General features: G+C 33.6%; 1 long non-coding RNA gene across 1 annotated transcript in view; it reads right to left on the bottom strand.

Moving 5' to 3' along the window:
* Positions 1-799: 799 nt before the first annotated feature.
* Positions 800-16,730, bottom strand: part of LOC137637494 (uncharacterized) — a 67,722-nt gene continuing 51,791 nt past the window's right edge. The window contains exons 5-6 of the long non-coding RNA XR_011043668.1: positions 10,953-10,997; positions 800-863 (exon numbers count right to left, since the gene is read on the bottom strand). This is a non-coding gene — a long non-coding RNA (uncharacterized lncRNA). The remainder of the gene's footprint in view (positions 864-10,952; positions 10,998-16,730) is intronic.

Raw genomic sequence — 16,730 nt, 5'->3', positions numbered from 1 at the left:
ACGCTGCAACCCTAGTTGGAATAGCAGGATGCTATAAGCCCAGGGGCTCCAACAGGGAAACCAGCCCAGTGAGGAAAGGAAACAAGGAAAAAATTAATTATTTTAAGAACAACAATACTAAAATAAATATTTCCTATATAAACTATGAAAACTTTAACAAAACAAGAGGAAGAAAAACAAGAGAGAACAGTGTGCTCGAGTGTACCCTCAAGCAAGAGAACTCTAACCCAAGGCAGTGAAAGACCATGGTATAGAGGTTATGGCACTAACCAAGACTAGAGAACAATGGTTTGATTTCGGAGTGTCCTTCTCCTGGATATGGTGCCGTGAGCTTTGGACAAAATGAGGATCACTGATGTTTTGTGAACAGCATACATTAAATACCGGATATATAATAAAAAAAAAAAGAGAAAACAGAGGATGGTCATTTTTTTAGAATCGACGTATGTGGCCATTGACATTAATTATTTTGACTTAGGAGTAATAATTATTTCTTTTCTGACACGTCAGCGGTAAATGAGGTTTTTAAATTAATAAAACCAGAAATAATCCACCTTTTCCCTGCCAAAAGTAACTAGAGACTACAGTGGCAATTTATCGATTTAGAATGTTCGAATTTCATTCATTTGATATAAGGTAAGTGAAGGATAGAAATAGAATCTAAAGAAATGGAAGACACTCGAATAAAAAGTTCAACTACGAGAATAAACTAAGTATTAACTTACCATTGAGCTTTCATCAACTGAGGCCAGAAGCTTCATGACTGACACTTGACATGGGGGATGGTGGGAGGGAGGGTGTGTCACCGTGTGTCACTCAACTCTTCCCGGGGAGACTATCCTTCCCCGCTCCCTGGGGCAACGCTGAAACACAAAGAGAATTTGATGAGATGTTTAAACAGAAATATTTTGGTAAGGGAAGTTCTGCTTGCAGAAATGTCTTATATATATATATATATATATATATGAATATAATATATATATATTTGTATATACATAAATATACACATATATTATACATATACATACATATATGCAAATATATATACACATATATATACATACATTATATATATTTTTATATATATATATATATATATATGTGTGTATACATATACATACATATATATACATATACATATATACACATATATACATATACATACATATACATATATATACATATATATATATATATATATACTGTACATGCATATATATGCATATGTACATATATATACATTTATACATAAATACACATACATATATATATATACATATCTACATATATATACATGTATATATACATAGATACATATATATGTATATATATACATACATATATGTATATATACATATATACATATACACATAGAAATACATATATATAAATATATATACATATACCCATAGAAATACATATATATATATAAATATATATACATATATACATACATATACTGTATATACATATATATGTATATGCATATATATATATATATATATATATACATATATATATTGTTTTGTTTCATTTGTTGATGTCGGCTACCTCCCAAAATTGGGGGAAGTGCCTTGGTATATGTATGTATATATACATATATATATGTATATATACGTATATATAAATATATACACACATACATATAATATATATGTATAATATATACATATATACAAAAATGTATATATATAATTTATATATGCATATATATACATACATATATATACATATATATAAATATATATATACATATATATATAAAATATATATAATATATAGATATATATATATATGTATACATATACATATATGCAATATATTATATATATATATATATATATATATATATGTATATTAATAATATCATCAGTCAACGCAAGTTAACCCTAAGAGCAAAAATGGGAATTTTGCTTATAAACCAATACGAAATTAATGGAAATAACACATGATCAGATATACTATTCATAACTAAATAAACTAATGATTATCATCAACCAACAAGAAGAATTTAACTTCACCTCTGCAAAGAACTCCCCACACCCACCTGTCGCATAAGCAAAAACATCCAAAAAAATATCAAATACTCAGAGAGTTTTCAGAGTAGCAAATGTTAATAAAGTTAAATGAAGACAAACTAAAAGCCTTGTGTGAATGTGCCCATTAATTCTCGTGAAACGTGTTCGTTTATTTACTACAAATTCGAAGGCAGATGAACCCGGCTGATAATTTCACAACCTTAGGATTAACCACAACAAACACATAGCTGGAGATCAGCTTACTGTGAGAGAGAGAGAGAGAGAGAGAGAGAGAGGAGAGAGAGAGAGAGACTATTCTATCTTATTTCTCTTCCTTTTGTTTTGTTAAAGTTTTTAAAGGCTTTATAGGAGATATTTAATTTAATGTTACCCTTCTTGGAATATTTTATTTTCCCTTAAGTTTCCTTTCCTCACTGGGCTATATTCCCATTTGGAGCCCCTGGGCTTATAGCATCCTGCTTTTTTCCAAATAGCGTTGTAGCCTACCACGTAATAATAATAATAATAATAATAATAATAATAATAATAATAATAATAATAATTATCTCAAACTGTTATAATTATTATTATTATCATTATCATATTATCATCATCATCTCCATATCATTATTATTATTAATTGTTCTACAACCTTAGCTGGAAAAGAAGGATACTAAAGGATTTGCTTAGGGTTCAGTAGATCGTAATATAAAAGTAACAGTAAACACGGTAGTTGAAAAAACGGTCAATCAATGCCTCTAAAGCTAAATAATCAAATAAAATTTCATAGGTTACTTTCTTCTATCCTTTATTAATTAGGTCCTTATCACTCCCATTAGGTAGGTCAGGGACATCAGCAATTTCTAGAAAAACAGACATCCGATGTCCGTTTGTGTAGACCAGTTCGGATGCCAGAAAAATAAAACAAGAGGAACAAAAACTGAATTACGTTTCATGAACAAGATTAAAAATCAGTCAATGTATTTTAGACTTTCTGGCATCTAAGGACATTCTGATAATCAACCGATACAGAAGAAAGAGAAATAACCCTACATCCCATAAACTCGAAATCGCTTCCTTCAGTGGCCCATATAACTTTAGATAGCTAGAAATATCAAACCTAAAATGGTAAATATCGATCAACAACGAGAATTCACCACCACTTGTACGATGAACAGACCAGTCAGACCTACTGTTGGATTAACATAAGCATACAGGCTTAGAGAGAGAGAGAGAGAGAGAAGAGAGAGAGAGAGAGAGAGATGCGCTTCATTGTAACTAAATTCTGTTTAATTTGAAAGAAAAAAATACGAATAATCGTGGTGAAAGTATTTCTAAATTACAAAATATTGCTTTGGGGAAATTGATCTGATTTACAGGGAAATTATTATTATTAGCTAAGCTACAACCCTATTTGAAAAACCAGGATGCTATAAGACCGAGGGCTTCAACAGGGAAAAATAGCCCAGTTCGGAATGGTACTACCCAAGATTAAAAAAAAATTCAAAGGTAATTGCATGTGTTACAGGACCATTAGAAGTTTTAATTTGAGAGAGAGAGAGAGAGAGAGAGAGAGAGAGAGAGAGAGAAAATTGAAGTGGCCAGAAATTTCTAAGAAATCAAGAGAGAGAGAGAGAGAGAGAGTAGAGAGAGAGAGAGAGAGAGAATTGCTTGGGGAGAAATTTCTAAGAAATCGTGTGGAGAGAGAGAGAGAGAGAGAGAGAGAGAGAGAGATTGTGTGGCCAGAAATTTTAAGCAATCAGAGAGAGAGAGAGAGAGAGAGAGAGAGAGAGAGATTGTGTGGCCAGAAAATTTAAGCAATCAGAGAGAGAGAGAGAGAGAGAGAGAGAGAGAGAATATAATAAGGGAATATTATACAATGCGAGGTAACAGAAGTGATTAAGCCATAGTAATTATGACAAAATCTTTTACAAACCCAGTGAGGAAAGGAATTAAGACGAGTAACATTAAAATAAATATTTTTATATACTCTATAAAAACTATAACAAAACAAGACAAATAGAAACAAGATAGATGGTGTGCCCGAGTGTACCCTCAAGCAAGAGAACTCTAATCCAAGACAGTGGAAGACCATGGTAATCATGGAAATATTGGGAAATTCTACATAGAAATATTACAGTGAATACAATAAATTATTGTAGGGCGTCTGAATTGGAAATCCTTGCTTTAGTTCCCCCAAGATTTGAATGACACTGTTACATGACTTTGGTAAGTTTTGCTGTCAGTATGATTTTCTGAATTCATTTTCAAGTGCCTAATTTCTAGGGGGGATTTGATCTGTTAGATTATTTCTCTTACGAGGATTATGTAGTCACGGTGTTGCCTACCTTCAGACCTTAGCTGAAGACAGTCAAAATGGAAATTAATAAAAAAAACGAGTAAAAGTGGACAAAATATTTTAAGTATAGGTGACTGAAAAACAGCTTAACTAGAGAAAATCTAAAAGGAAATCGAAGAATAATAAACAGAAAAGCAAAAACTTTAGAAATATCTATTAACGTTAAACGCGTGCGCCAGAGTAAGAAAATAAGAAAAAAAGAAACAAATTTAAAGGGAAGAAACGGTTTAGTTGCGAGCGAAGAGGGGGTGGAGGGTATACCCGGGAGAGGGGCTGGCATGTGACAGCTCTCGAGGCGAGAGGGAGAGAGGTGGAAGGGAGTCATGACTCCCATACGCGAGTCTCTGACTAACTGAGTGTGAGTCACACAGTAGGTGGGGCCCCACTGGGGAGTCCGGGCTAGGGAGGCGGGAAGGGTAAGTTCAGGGGACAGCTGGCCGTACTAGGCGTTCGAGGTGGGAAGCCATCTCACTCACTCTTGTGCTACGTATAATAAAATGGTTTGCTGATTATTATTTTATCATTTAGATATATTTCACTTCTGTTTTTATTGCGTTTACGATGTCTCTCTTCAAAGCAAGTAATTTATTGATACACGAATACATTTTCATATATATACATATATATATGTATATATATATATTATATATATATATATATATATATGTGTGTGTATATATATATGTATGTATATGTATATATATATATATGTATATATATATATATATATATATAGTAAATGAATAGAAAAGGGGAAATAATAGTTTGCCTCTACAAACACCTCGACCTCTGCAACTGAACTTCAGTTACAAACTAAAAAGCTGACTGAAAAAAAGTAATTTTAAAGTATATATAAAATTGATCTTCATAGCTTAGTATTTTTTCGTCCTATGATATAATTAAGTTCAAAAACAGGTTTTTGAAGTGTCCAGATATTCATAATAGCGCTCTCTCTCTCTCTCTCTCTCTCTCTCTCTCTCTCTATATATATATATATATATATTAGAGAGAGAGAGAGAGAGAGAGAGAGAGAGAGAGAGAGCGCTATTATGAATATCTGGACACTATTCAAAAACCTGTTTTTTAACTTATTTATATCATAGGACGAAAAATTACCAAACTTTGAAGAGAGAGAGAGAGAGAGAGAGAGCTATTATGAATATCTGAACACTATTCAAAAACCTGTTTTTTAACTTATTTATATCATAGGACGAAAAATTACCAAACTTTGAAGATCATTTTTAAATATATACTTTAAAATTACTTTTTTTCAGTCGGCTTTTTAGTTTGAAACTGAAGTTCATTTATTATTATTATTATTATTATTATTATTATTATTATTATTATTACCTGTTAATTCCTTATCTCCTAATTTTGTACATAGCCCTATCTTGGGCGTAGGACGGACTGTAGGAAAATAGTTATTAGCCCCATTACGAATCTCTCTCTCTCTCTCTCTCTCTCTCTCTCTCTCTCTCTATATATATATATATATATATATTAGAGAGAGGGAGAGAGAGAGAGAGAGAGAGAGAGAGAGAGAGAGAGCGCTATTATGAATATCTGGACACTATTCAAAAACCTGTTTTTTAACTTATTTATATCATAGGACGAAAAATTACCAAACTTTGAAGAGAGAGAGAGAGAGAGAGAGAGCTATTATGAATATCTGGACACTATTCAAAAACCTGTTTTTGAACTTATTTATATCATAGGACGAAAAATTACCAAACTTTGAAGATCATTTTTAAATATATACTTTAAAATTACTTTTTTTTTCAGTCGGCTTTTTAGTTTGAAACTGAAGTTCATTTATTATTATTATTATTATTATTATTATTATTATTATTATTACCTGTTAATTCCTTATCTCCTAATTTTGTACATAGCCCTATCTTGGGCGTAGGACGGACTGTAGGAAAATAGTTATTAGCCCCATTACGAATCTCTCTCTCTCTCTCTCTCTCTCTCTCTCTCTCTCTCTCTGAATATTTAACGTTCTACGGTGATTGCTGGCGAAATATGATTCTGATGGGCCTTACAACTGCATGTAGGGAGACCACAGGAATTTCGAATTAAAAGGTTTGACAATACGAAGTCACTGAAAACCAGTTGTATAATAATTTGATTCAAATATAACTTAATATAACTGATTACGAAAATGTTCAATTAATAAAATAACAAATTCTGTGATAACTATAAAACAACAATACATGCTGCCGTTTCTAGTCCACTGCAGGACAAAGGCCTCATATGTCCTTATTCATGTCTGGGCTTTGGCCTGTTTTCATCAAGCTAGCAACTGCGGATTGGTGATGGTGGGAGACGTTAGTCTGATCTCTCAAAGCAAACCAACCTAGTATGGGTGCCCAGAAACGCAAACTCATCAACCTAAATTCATAAGTAATAGATTTACTTAGAATTTAAGTAGCATACTCAAAATAAGACTCCATCAAATGCTGTAATATTGACAATTTTACGGCCTCATATGTAGTTGTTGGTAATCTGTATATTTTTTCATTATTTTTCAATCATATTCTATTCATTTCTTCTATTATTTCCTTTTTAAATTGAACTGCTTTTCCAGTTAAGAGCCCGTAAGGTTTAAAAGCCTCTTATGAATGGCAGAGACAAGGGACAGTAACATTGTCCTATCAAGCAGGACAATACCCTAGAGACTGACCATATTGCATATGATCGCCTCAAGCCCTTTTCAACCCATGCTAGGACCAAGGAGGACCAGTAAATGGCAGCTGATGGCTCAGCAGTTAGACCTATAGGCTCCCCTGAACCCCAACCCCTTCTTAGCTCACAAGGAGAGATTGCAGCTACCATAGGAACTACCGAGTTTGAGCTGGACTCGAACCCCAGTGTGACATTCACCAGGCAAGGTATAATTTGGATATTCCATTAAAGGATGTACATTGGATGATGATAATAATAATAATAATAATAATACTAACTTCTAAACCTTTCCCTCATCTTTCTTCTCTTCAAAAGCAATTAACACACGTGTGCAACACCTCCCCCTCCGGGACCCAGCCAACATCCCAAAATAGCTCAATCACCCCCAATCCCCCCCCCCCACCCTTCCGAACCCGAGCACGATCAGGTATCAGAAAAGACGAGGAAATTCTCGAAGAAAAAGATAGGGGATGATGAATATTTTTATATTATTGAAGAAGCAAAGGGAAGTAACTTCCTAAACTAAAACGTGTGTATATATATATATATATATATATATATATGAATCTAAAACATTGTGTTTGGTATGAAAGCTTATTAAAGTGGTAAAATTGTGGAAAGGTTTATTATTATTATTATTATTATTATTATTATTATTATTATTATTATTATTATCATTACTAGCTAAGCTACAACTCTAGTTGGAAAAGCAGGATGCTATAATCCCAAGGATTCCAAGAGGGAAAATAGCCCAGTAAGGAAATGAACTAAAATATGGAAATAAATAAACTCCTTGAGTAATGAAAAATATTATTCGACTCAACATGATGGCAAATTACTAAGTGGGAAGAAAATGCATCTAAAAAAACTGATTGCGATATGAAAACACAATTAATGTAAATTTCTAATTGGAAATGAGTTTTAGAGGAATCATCACGATTTGAGAATTATATATATATATATATATATATATATATATATATATATAATATATATATATATATATATATAATATATATATGATATATATATAATATATATATAATATATATACAATATATATAATATATATATATATATATATATATATATATTATACATATATATATAAAGGGCTCTAGCTTGGCTAGTAATAACAATAATAATAATAATAATAATAATAATAATGATAACAATAATAATACAGTAATAATAGCCTAATAATAATAATACCAATACATTTAATGGTAATTAAAGCTTGAACCAATGCTATTATTCTGTAAGTAATAATCATTTTATCTTATTACCCTTTTGATAAAACAGGTTGATGTATTCCTATCGAATACTTAAAATAACTAATTCAATATGATGACAAATATTTGATTCTGAAGCCGTTATAAGGGTTATACCTCACAGCTTCGCCTCGAAACTTCGAATCATCATTTTTAATGAAATCGGCATGAATTTTCATATTTCTCCTTCCTAAAATAGGTTTTGTCATGGCAGGAATCCATATATATAAGCCTTATTCACAATATTGAAGGCATAAAGCCGGTATAATAGAAGCCAAATAGATATGGGTTGACGATCGCCAACAACCCAGCTTCGGACGAAATGTCCGCTAATTTTACTCATTAATCAACTTAATTTTTATTATACCGGCATATTTATTAAAGTATAAGCATACGCAATAATTATATACAACGCTGCTTTGAATAAAGTATACTAAAAAGCTTGCATATAAGAATTATAACCGATTTTATAGTGAATCGATTTCTGGAAATCGTAAACATTAGATGATCCAGGGTTGCCAAGTTGGCCTTTTTCGGGCCCAAAAGCTTAAACTTGGCCTTTTTTCGCGCTAGATACCTAAATTTGGCCTTTTTTTAAATTGGTTAGCTTAAAGGCAATATTTTCGGCCTTTTTCTACTATTACTATAACAAAACTCATGATCACAATTAATAATATCCTTAGTATTACTATCATTATAATTATTAACTCATTAACCGTAATATAACAGAAAAACGAAACAAAAAACTACGACGTCATTACCTCTAGCTGACAGGAGGAAGCTTTAGCCCGTTGGCCTTTTTATGTCTTAAAACATCGTTTTATTCTTAAAATCCGACCAGTTAATCTCATTAGAAGGAAATGCATGTTATTCAAGATTAAATGTAACCAATAAAGATAATGTATAATTAAGTATAGCATACATAATAAGATTTGTAGAGTATTGTTTATCACAACGAAGGTTCTCTCGTATAATATTTCGGCAACCTTGACAAATCTCTCTCTCTCTCTCTCTCTCTCTCTCTCTCTCTCTCTAGCCAGGTTTATTAACATATACGACAAAATTGAATGGAAAATTTAAGCAACTAGGAATAGTTTAGTCATAAAAGCATACTAGTTAAGCTACAACCATAATTGGAAAAGCAGAATGCTATAAGCCTAAGGACTCCAACGGGGTAAAATAGCCCAGTGAGAAAAGGAAACTAGGAAATAAATAACCTACAAGAGAAATAATGAAAAATTAAAACGAAAATATTTTAAGAACAGTAACAACATTAAAATTGATCTTTCATATATAAACTATATAAACTTGAAGAAAAAGAGAAGTAAGATAGAATAGTGTACCCTCAAGCAAGAGAACTCTAACCCAAGACAGTGGAAGACCATGGTACAGAGGCTATGGCACTACCCAAGACTAGAGAATAATGGTTTGATTTCGGAGTGTCCTTCTCTTAGAAGAGCTGCTTACCATAGCTAAAGTCTCTCTTCTACCCTAGTAACGAGCAAGGAGAAAAACAGATAGCAAAGAATTAATTCTCAAAATCATATAACAGAAATATCTATAAGAAAACTGACAGGAAACAACGAAGTAATAATCACATGAAAAGTCATCTAATCTGACACTCAAGATTCTTTTTCCCCAACATTCAAGAATTCAATTAGCACCAACAAAAAAACTGAATGTTATTTAACACTTGAAATTCAAGTAAAATAAAAAGAATCATTTGTAAATAAAGTTTAGGCAATTCGTGTCTTGGACAAAGAATTAAAGGCATTATATATATATATATATATATATACACAGAGAGAGAGAGAGAGAGAGAGAGAGAGAGAGAGAGAGAGATAATTCTAAACAATTAAGTAAACGATACACAACCAGATAATAATAATAATAATAATAATAATAATAATAATAATAATCTTGTCTTCAAATATTGATCATATGAATAATTTGTCTTAAATTTCCATCCATTCGTTGTTAAAAAGGAATTAGTTATCTCCTATCGTTCTTGGTCTGAAGAAGAAACTTGAGACCAGATAAACTCAATCTCAAACCACTTCAATTGTGGGGGAAAATGTGAGACAATATTCCCACCAGCAGACTTCGATAGATAGGGAAATGCTAAGATAAAGACGAAAGGCTAAGATTAGGGAGAAGAACAAGGGATAATAAGCAAGAATAGAGTGAGGGTGAAGAGAAACGGTATAAATGAGATATATTGCAAACAGTCAGCCAAAAAGGAGAGAGAACTGAGTACAAATAATGCAAACTTGATCCTTACAATAAAAGCATAAGGGTTTATGACACAACAATGCTTTAAGCCCAAGGGCTCCAACATGGAAAATAGCCCAGTGAGGAAAGGAAATCAAGATAAACTACAAGAGAAGTTTAAGAACAATAACAACATCAAAATAAATCTCTCACATATAAACAGTAAAAACTTGAAAATAACAAGAGGATAATAACTTCAATATAACGGGAGGAAGAGAAACAAGATAGAATGGTGTGCCCAAGTGTACCCTCAAGCAAGAGAATATGTTCTGTGACACTAAGAAGTAGTATATGCCCCTGACTAAATCTACAGATAAAACACACAAAAAACTAAAATTGTGTACTTACATTGGCTGTGATTTGTGATGTCTGGCTTCCCAGGAATATCTCCGGCTGAAAGAAAAGATATTTGTGGATTAAAATCCTATTCACTTTTGATCACCATGGCAGTCAGAACAGTCACATTAATTTGTATCATACTTGCAGTATTTAATATGTTAGATATGGCATAGGTGAAATGGCAACTCTAGCATTGCAAAAACAAGTTTGACTACACACACACACACAGTGGAAGATGAAGAGTGGAGAAGTCTAGAATCAAAAACTCAAGATAGAGACGACTGGCAAAATCTAACCGAGGCCCTTTGCGTCAATAGGCGTAGGAGATGATGATGATGATATATACTGTACATACATACATACATACATACAGCAAAATATATATACATACATATACCATGTATATACTGTGCATACGCATGTACATATGTAAAAGGTAAGATAAATTTAAGAGTCTAAACCAAGCAACTCAATAATACGTCTAAACTATGCTATGATAACGATAATCAAGACCCAGTTAACAAAAATGCCTTAACAAAGCTATGTACATCATCAAGTCATCAGTCTCCTTGAGCAATTTCTCCCCAAACCATACATAACACATTTCCCAAATTTCCACAAAAAAAGATAATATCTGAAACTTAGTCTTCAGACACAAACCTTATGCCCACAGTCTGCAAAAATTTGTTTGCTTCTGATGTAAACATTAGATCTGATTTATTTATTTAAGCCACAAGGGACAGCAATGTGCCCTAGGAGGGCATTCAGTGCAAATTTGCAACAATAAATAAGCCATACAATTGCCTTATGAAGTAATAGCCAAATGGTTGACAGCAAGATAGAAGGAAATGGAAACAGGTACTGTACAGTTGAATACTTGCCCTGACATTCATGTTCACAGTCCTTTTGATATGTTTAAAGGCAACTCATAAATGGCAGAGGTTAGGAACAATGACAATGACCTAGAGAATGACCATATATACACATATGATCAGCACCCAAGGCCCTCCCTCTCAAGCTAGGACCATGGAGGGACAGGCAATGGCTTCTGATGAATCGGAAGGTTAATAAGTTCACCCAAAACCCAAATCCTTAGCTCACAAGGATGGGGAGGTTGCAGATACTACAAGAAACTATCATTCTAAATAGGTACATCTTATGAAACATCTCCTTGCCAGCATAGCTTAATTATTGTGCCACTGAAATGTATCATGAAGTTGGTATGGTCACTTTTCACTAATGAAATATTTCATTTATTATATTTATTACTTCTCATATACAATTCATTTATTTCATTACTTCCTTTCCTCACAGGGCTGTTTTCCCTTTGGAGCTTATAGCATTCTGCTTTTTCAATTTGGGCATTCGCTTAGCTAATAATAATAATAATAATAATAATAATAACAATAACAACAATAATAATAATAATAAAGTCTACTTTAACAATATCCAAAGAATCACTACACCATGAATTTCACATAAACAGTTGTCCTATCTTTGATAGTGAATTTTATTATTACCTCCGCCAGGAGGTTATGTTTTCGGTTCGGTTTGTTTGTTTGTTTGTTTGTCTGTCTGTCTGTGGACAACGTAGAGGCCACATTTCTACACGGAATCACTTCAAACTTGGCCAAGTAGTTCCCCAATGTGTATGGAAGAACTGATTAAATTTTGGTCAAGGTCACCCCAAGGTCAAGGTCACAGGGGTCACTGGTGTCACTATGACATAAGTGGCCATATCAAGAGACAGAAATAAAGCACTGACTTTTGCATAAGCCAACAGGGAAGTCCTAGTCCAGGCGCAACCCATGGGTGATGTTCAAATTTATAAAGGTCAAAGGTCAAGGTCATATTGGTGCATTATATCAATGTCATATTAAGTATCAGTGGCAAATGAACAAAGATCACTTGAAGGTCAAAAGTCAAGCAGGTCACTTGAAGGTCAAGGTCACGTGAAGGTCAAGGTCACGTGAAGGTCAAGGTCACCTGAAGGTCAAGGTCACGTGAAGGTCAAGTACATTTGAAGATCAAGGTCACTTGAAGCCAAGGTCATGTGAAGGTCAAGGTCACGTGAAGGTCAAGGTCACTTGAAGGTCACGTGAAGGTCAAGGTCATGTGAAGGTCGAAGTCACATCAATTCATGATTCTAGGACATATGGCGCTCTAGGTCACCTTGGCGGAGGTATGTCCTCTACGAGGACCATGTCCGCGTTCAGGACTTGCTCACTTGTTATTATTACTTGCTAAGCTACAACCTACGTTGGAAAAGCAGAATGCTATAAGCCCAGGGGCTCCAATTGGGAATATAGCCCAGTGAGGAAAGGAAACAAGGAAAAATCAAATATTTTAAGAAAATCAACAGTGTTAAATAAATATTCCTATATAAACTATGAAAACTTTAACAAACCAAGAGGAAGAGAAACAAGAGAGAATAGTGTGCCTGAGTGTTCCCTCAAGCATGAGAACTCTAAACCAAGACAGTGGAAGACCATGGTACAGAGGCTATGGCACTAGCCAAGACTAGAGAACAATGGTTTGATTTTGGGGTGGCCTTTCCCTAGAAGAGCTGCTTGCCATAGCTAAAGAGTCTCTTCAACCCTCACCAAGTGGAAAGTAGACACTGAACAATTACAGAGCAGTAGTTAACCCCTTGGGTGAATAAGAATTGTTTAGTAATCTCAGTGTTGTCAGGTGCATGAGGACAGAGGAGGATATGTAAGAATAGCCCAGCCTATTCGGTGTATGTGTAGGCTAAGGGATAATGAACCGTAACCAGAGAGAAGGATCCAATGTAGTACTGTCTGAACAGTCAAAGAACTCCATAACTCTCTAGCGGTAGTATCTCAACAGGTGGCTGGTGCTCAGGCCAATCTACTACCTATACTTGGAGCATACCTGAACACTGAGCAGTCAGGTAGTACCATACATATTTAGGATATCACCATAAACACAAACAGCGGTTCTCCTGTTTGAAACTGGCAAAGATTGCTTCAATCTTCTTACCATATCCTTATAGTGTACTGAGCAAAGGTCACTAATAAGTGATACACACAAGATATATGGCTGCAGAAAAGTCTAACACAAGTATGGAGGAAATGTAAGGGGCACCTTATCAAGCTATCATTCTGTAACACATAATATCATAAAGTCAAAAGAATGTGAATGGATTTATTTTCCATAAAGTTCATGCTACCCAAGAAATTATGTTTATTTCCTGAATACAAATATGCTGTTATAATGTATATATTCTCCCTTTTATAACACCTATAAAAAATAATTTCCTAACAGAATAGAAAGACATATGCACTGCCAAATTAAGCCTGACTTTGTGCTCTATTAGGTTTTGTCGTCAACTACAGTTGCGGCTAATATTAAACAGGGTGTTCGGTGCGGAAATGTCCTTAGTGTCTCAAGGTGTGATGTGGCACTGTATCTAACCTAAATAAACATGAGATAAGGCAAAGGCAAAATAAAAGTAAGGGGTTTAAAGAAAGCAATGAACTGAAACTATGGCCAATTTTATGATGAGTTATTGAGGGGCAAGATCATTTGTGTATCGATTAAAGAGGTTATCAATCAATGCTCAACTTACAAAGTTAGTGAAGAGTATAAGAAAAAGTTCAATGCAGCCAACAAATCAAACAAGATTCCACTAATACGACAAGGTAATCTATCATCTGAAAATGTAATTAATCAATGCTGAGCCCATGAAGTTAATGAAAAGCACAATAAAAAGTTAAATACTGTTCCATCAAATTAAACAAATTTAGATTCCAGCATTCAGTGAAAGGCACAAGAAAAGTTCAATGCTGCTATCAAACAAACAATATTCCAGCAACAGTTTCACGCAGTACAGTATAGGACACAAAACCAAGCCAAGAAAGAAGAATTTCTCTCGGGTAAACGCCAAGAAATCAATACTGTAGTAGCAAATTACGTTGGTATAGACATCCCTTTGGACGGTGGGTTTTTCCAGACGCAGACCAAGTATGTTACAAATGGGGGCACCGCAATCCTTTTTAGATTCTGTGGACATCCCTGTGAAAGCAGCAACTGAATTCACACGGCAAAGCTGTATGCAGGGATGGGTAGAACAATCTTCAAGATCTGAGGATCATCAAGACTACTGTGCAAGATTACGTGCTCGGAAGTATTCCTATTCCGCTCTGATAAACTTATGCTGATATTTATAGCTATGACTTTGTGGTGATGTTTTGTTCTCTATTCTATTTATTATCTACATGTGTATGTACAGTCTTATTATCACAGCTCCTCCATGTCATGCCACCAATATTTGTTTTGAGGACCACAACAGAAAGTGTGTCATGGCTCTTTCTTATGCTATCCTTGGCCAAAATTTGCATGCCATGGTGTATACTCTGTATTCTTGTGTTCAACCATGCTGTACTGTACTTTGATCTTACTGCTTTGTGTATATAACAATGGGACATGTGCAAATATGCTGATAAATTATTCATTTATAGCACATACACTTGGTCAAGCCTCAGTTTCCCGAGTATATGAAGCAATTTAATGTATTAGTGGATGAAGGTGCTGAAGTTAGCATGCTACTCAAGAGGATCTTTGATTAGATGAGGTAAAGAAGTCTTATGGCTATTACCAGGTCCTTCACCAATAGTAAAATACTTCCAATTAATAAAATATGAATTGAAGATATTTATGATAATTTCAAGTATAAACTGGTGTTTAACGTCACGGATGGTAACTGAACTTTTAGTCCCTAAATTCATAACACTTGTGTGTTTAGAAAAACCTAAATAAAGCATAAATGATGTTTTCCGAATAATCTGAGTTTTATTGAAAGATTTAGTTGCATTGATGATATCTTTTCCTTAAGACTTAAATATCCAGGCACTGGCCCAATTATACACCCACCTAAAAAAGCACCAAACTCCTTCGATCTAGATCTGGGCTCTAGGTTGAACCAAAAGGAATGGAGAAAAGAGAAAAATACCAGAGGCAAGTGGTTCTCCAGAGTTGGTAAATAGTGTAGAGTAGAAAAGAATAATACAGTTTTGAACAGACATCCTTATCCTTTACTGTATACTTAGTTTTTAAAGAAGTGTCAACAAGGTCATTGAATGCAATTTTTTTTACAGTTCTTGATGCTCAAAAAAGTTTTTGGCATCTTCCGCTGGATGAGGATTCACCTAGAGTCTAGACTTCGGCCTTTTGATATATATTTTAGGAAATACTGGTATTTACAACTAAGTTTCTGAGTAGGCCACACCCTATAACTATGTCCGAGGTCAATACATGAAATGTTTGATAAAGGTTTGGTGTAAAGGTTAAACTGAATGATATTCTGATTCATGGAAGCAATGAATAACAGGACAAAAGGTTAAAAATGTTTAGTACTGTACTGCAAAACAGCAATGGTTAAATTCAAATAAATTAAAGCTGGAGTCAATCTAGGTTGAGTATAACATGTGCTAACTTCTGAGTGATTGAAACCATACAAAAAGAAAGGAAAGGCTACTGAAACTAGACAAAAAGAAAGTAAAGGTTATTGAAACCAGACAAAAAGAAAACAAAGGCTATTGAAAACAAGACAAAAAAAGTAAAATCTATTGAAACTAGACAAAAAGAAAGCAAAGGCTATAGAAAAGACAAAAAAAACCAAAATCTATTGAAACCAGACAGAATTAAAGCAAAGGCTATTGAAAACAGACATAAAAAGCAAAATCTAATGAAACCAGACAAAAAGAAGGCAAAGGCTATTGAAAACAGACATAAAAAGCAAAATCTATTGAAACCAGACAAAAT

The sequence above is a fragment of the Palaemon carinicauda genome, unplaced genomic scaffold, assembly GCF_036898095.1.
Source record: "Palaemon carinicauda isolate YSFRI2023 unplaced genomic scaffold, ASM3689809v2 scaffold793, whole genome shotgun sequence".
NCBI lineage: Eukaryota > Metazoa > Arthropoda > Malacostraca > Decapoda > Palaemonidae > Palaemon > Palaemon carinicauda.
Note: the sequence above shows the minus strand (reverse complement) of the source record. Positions and strands in the feature narration are given on the sequence as shown.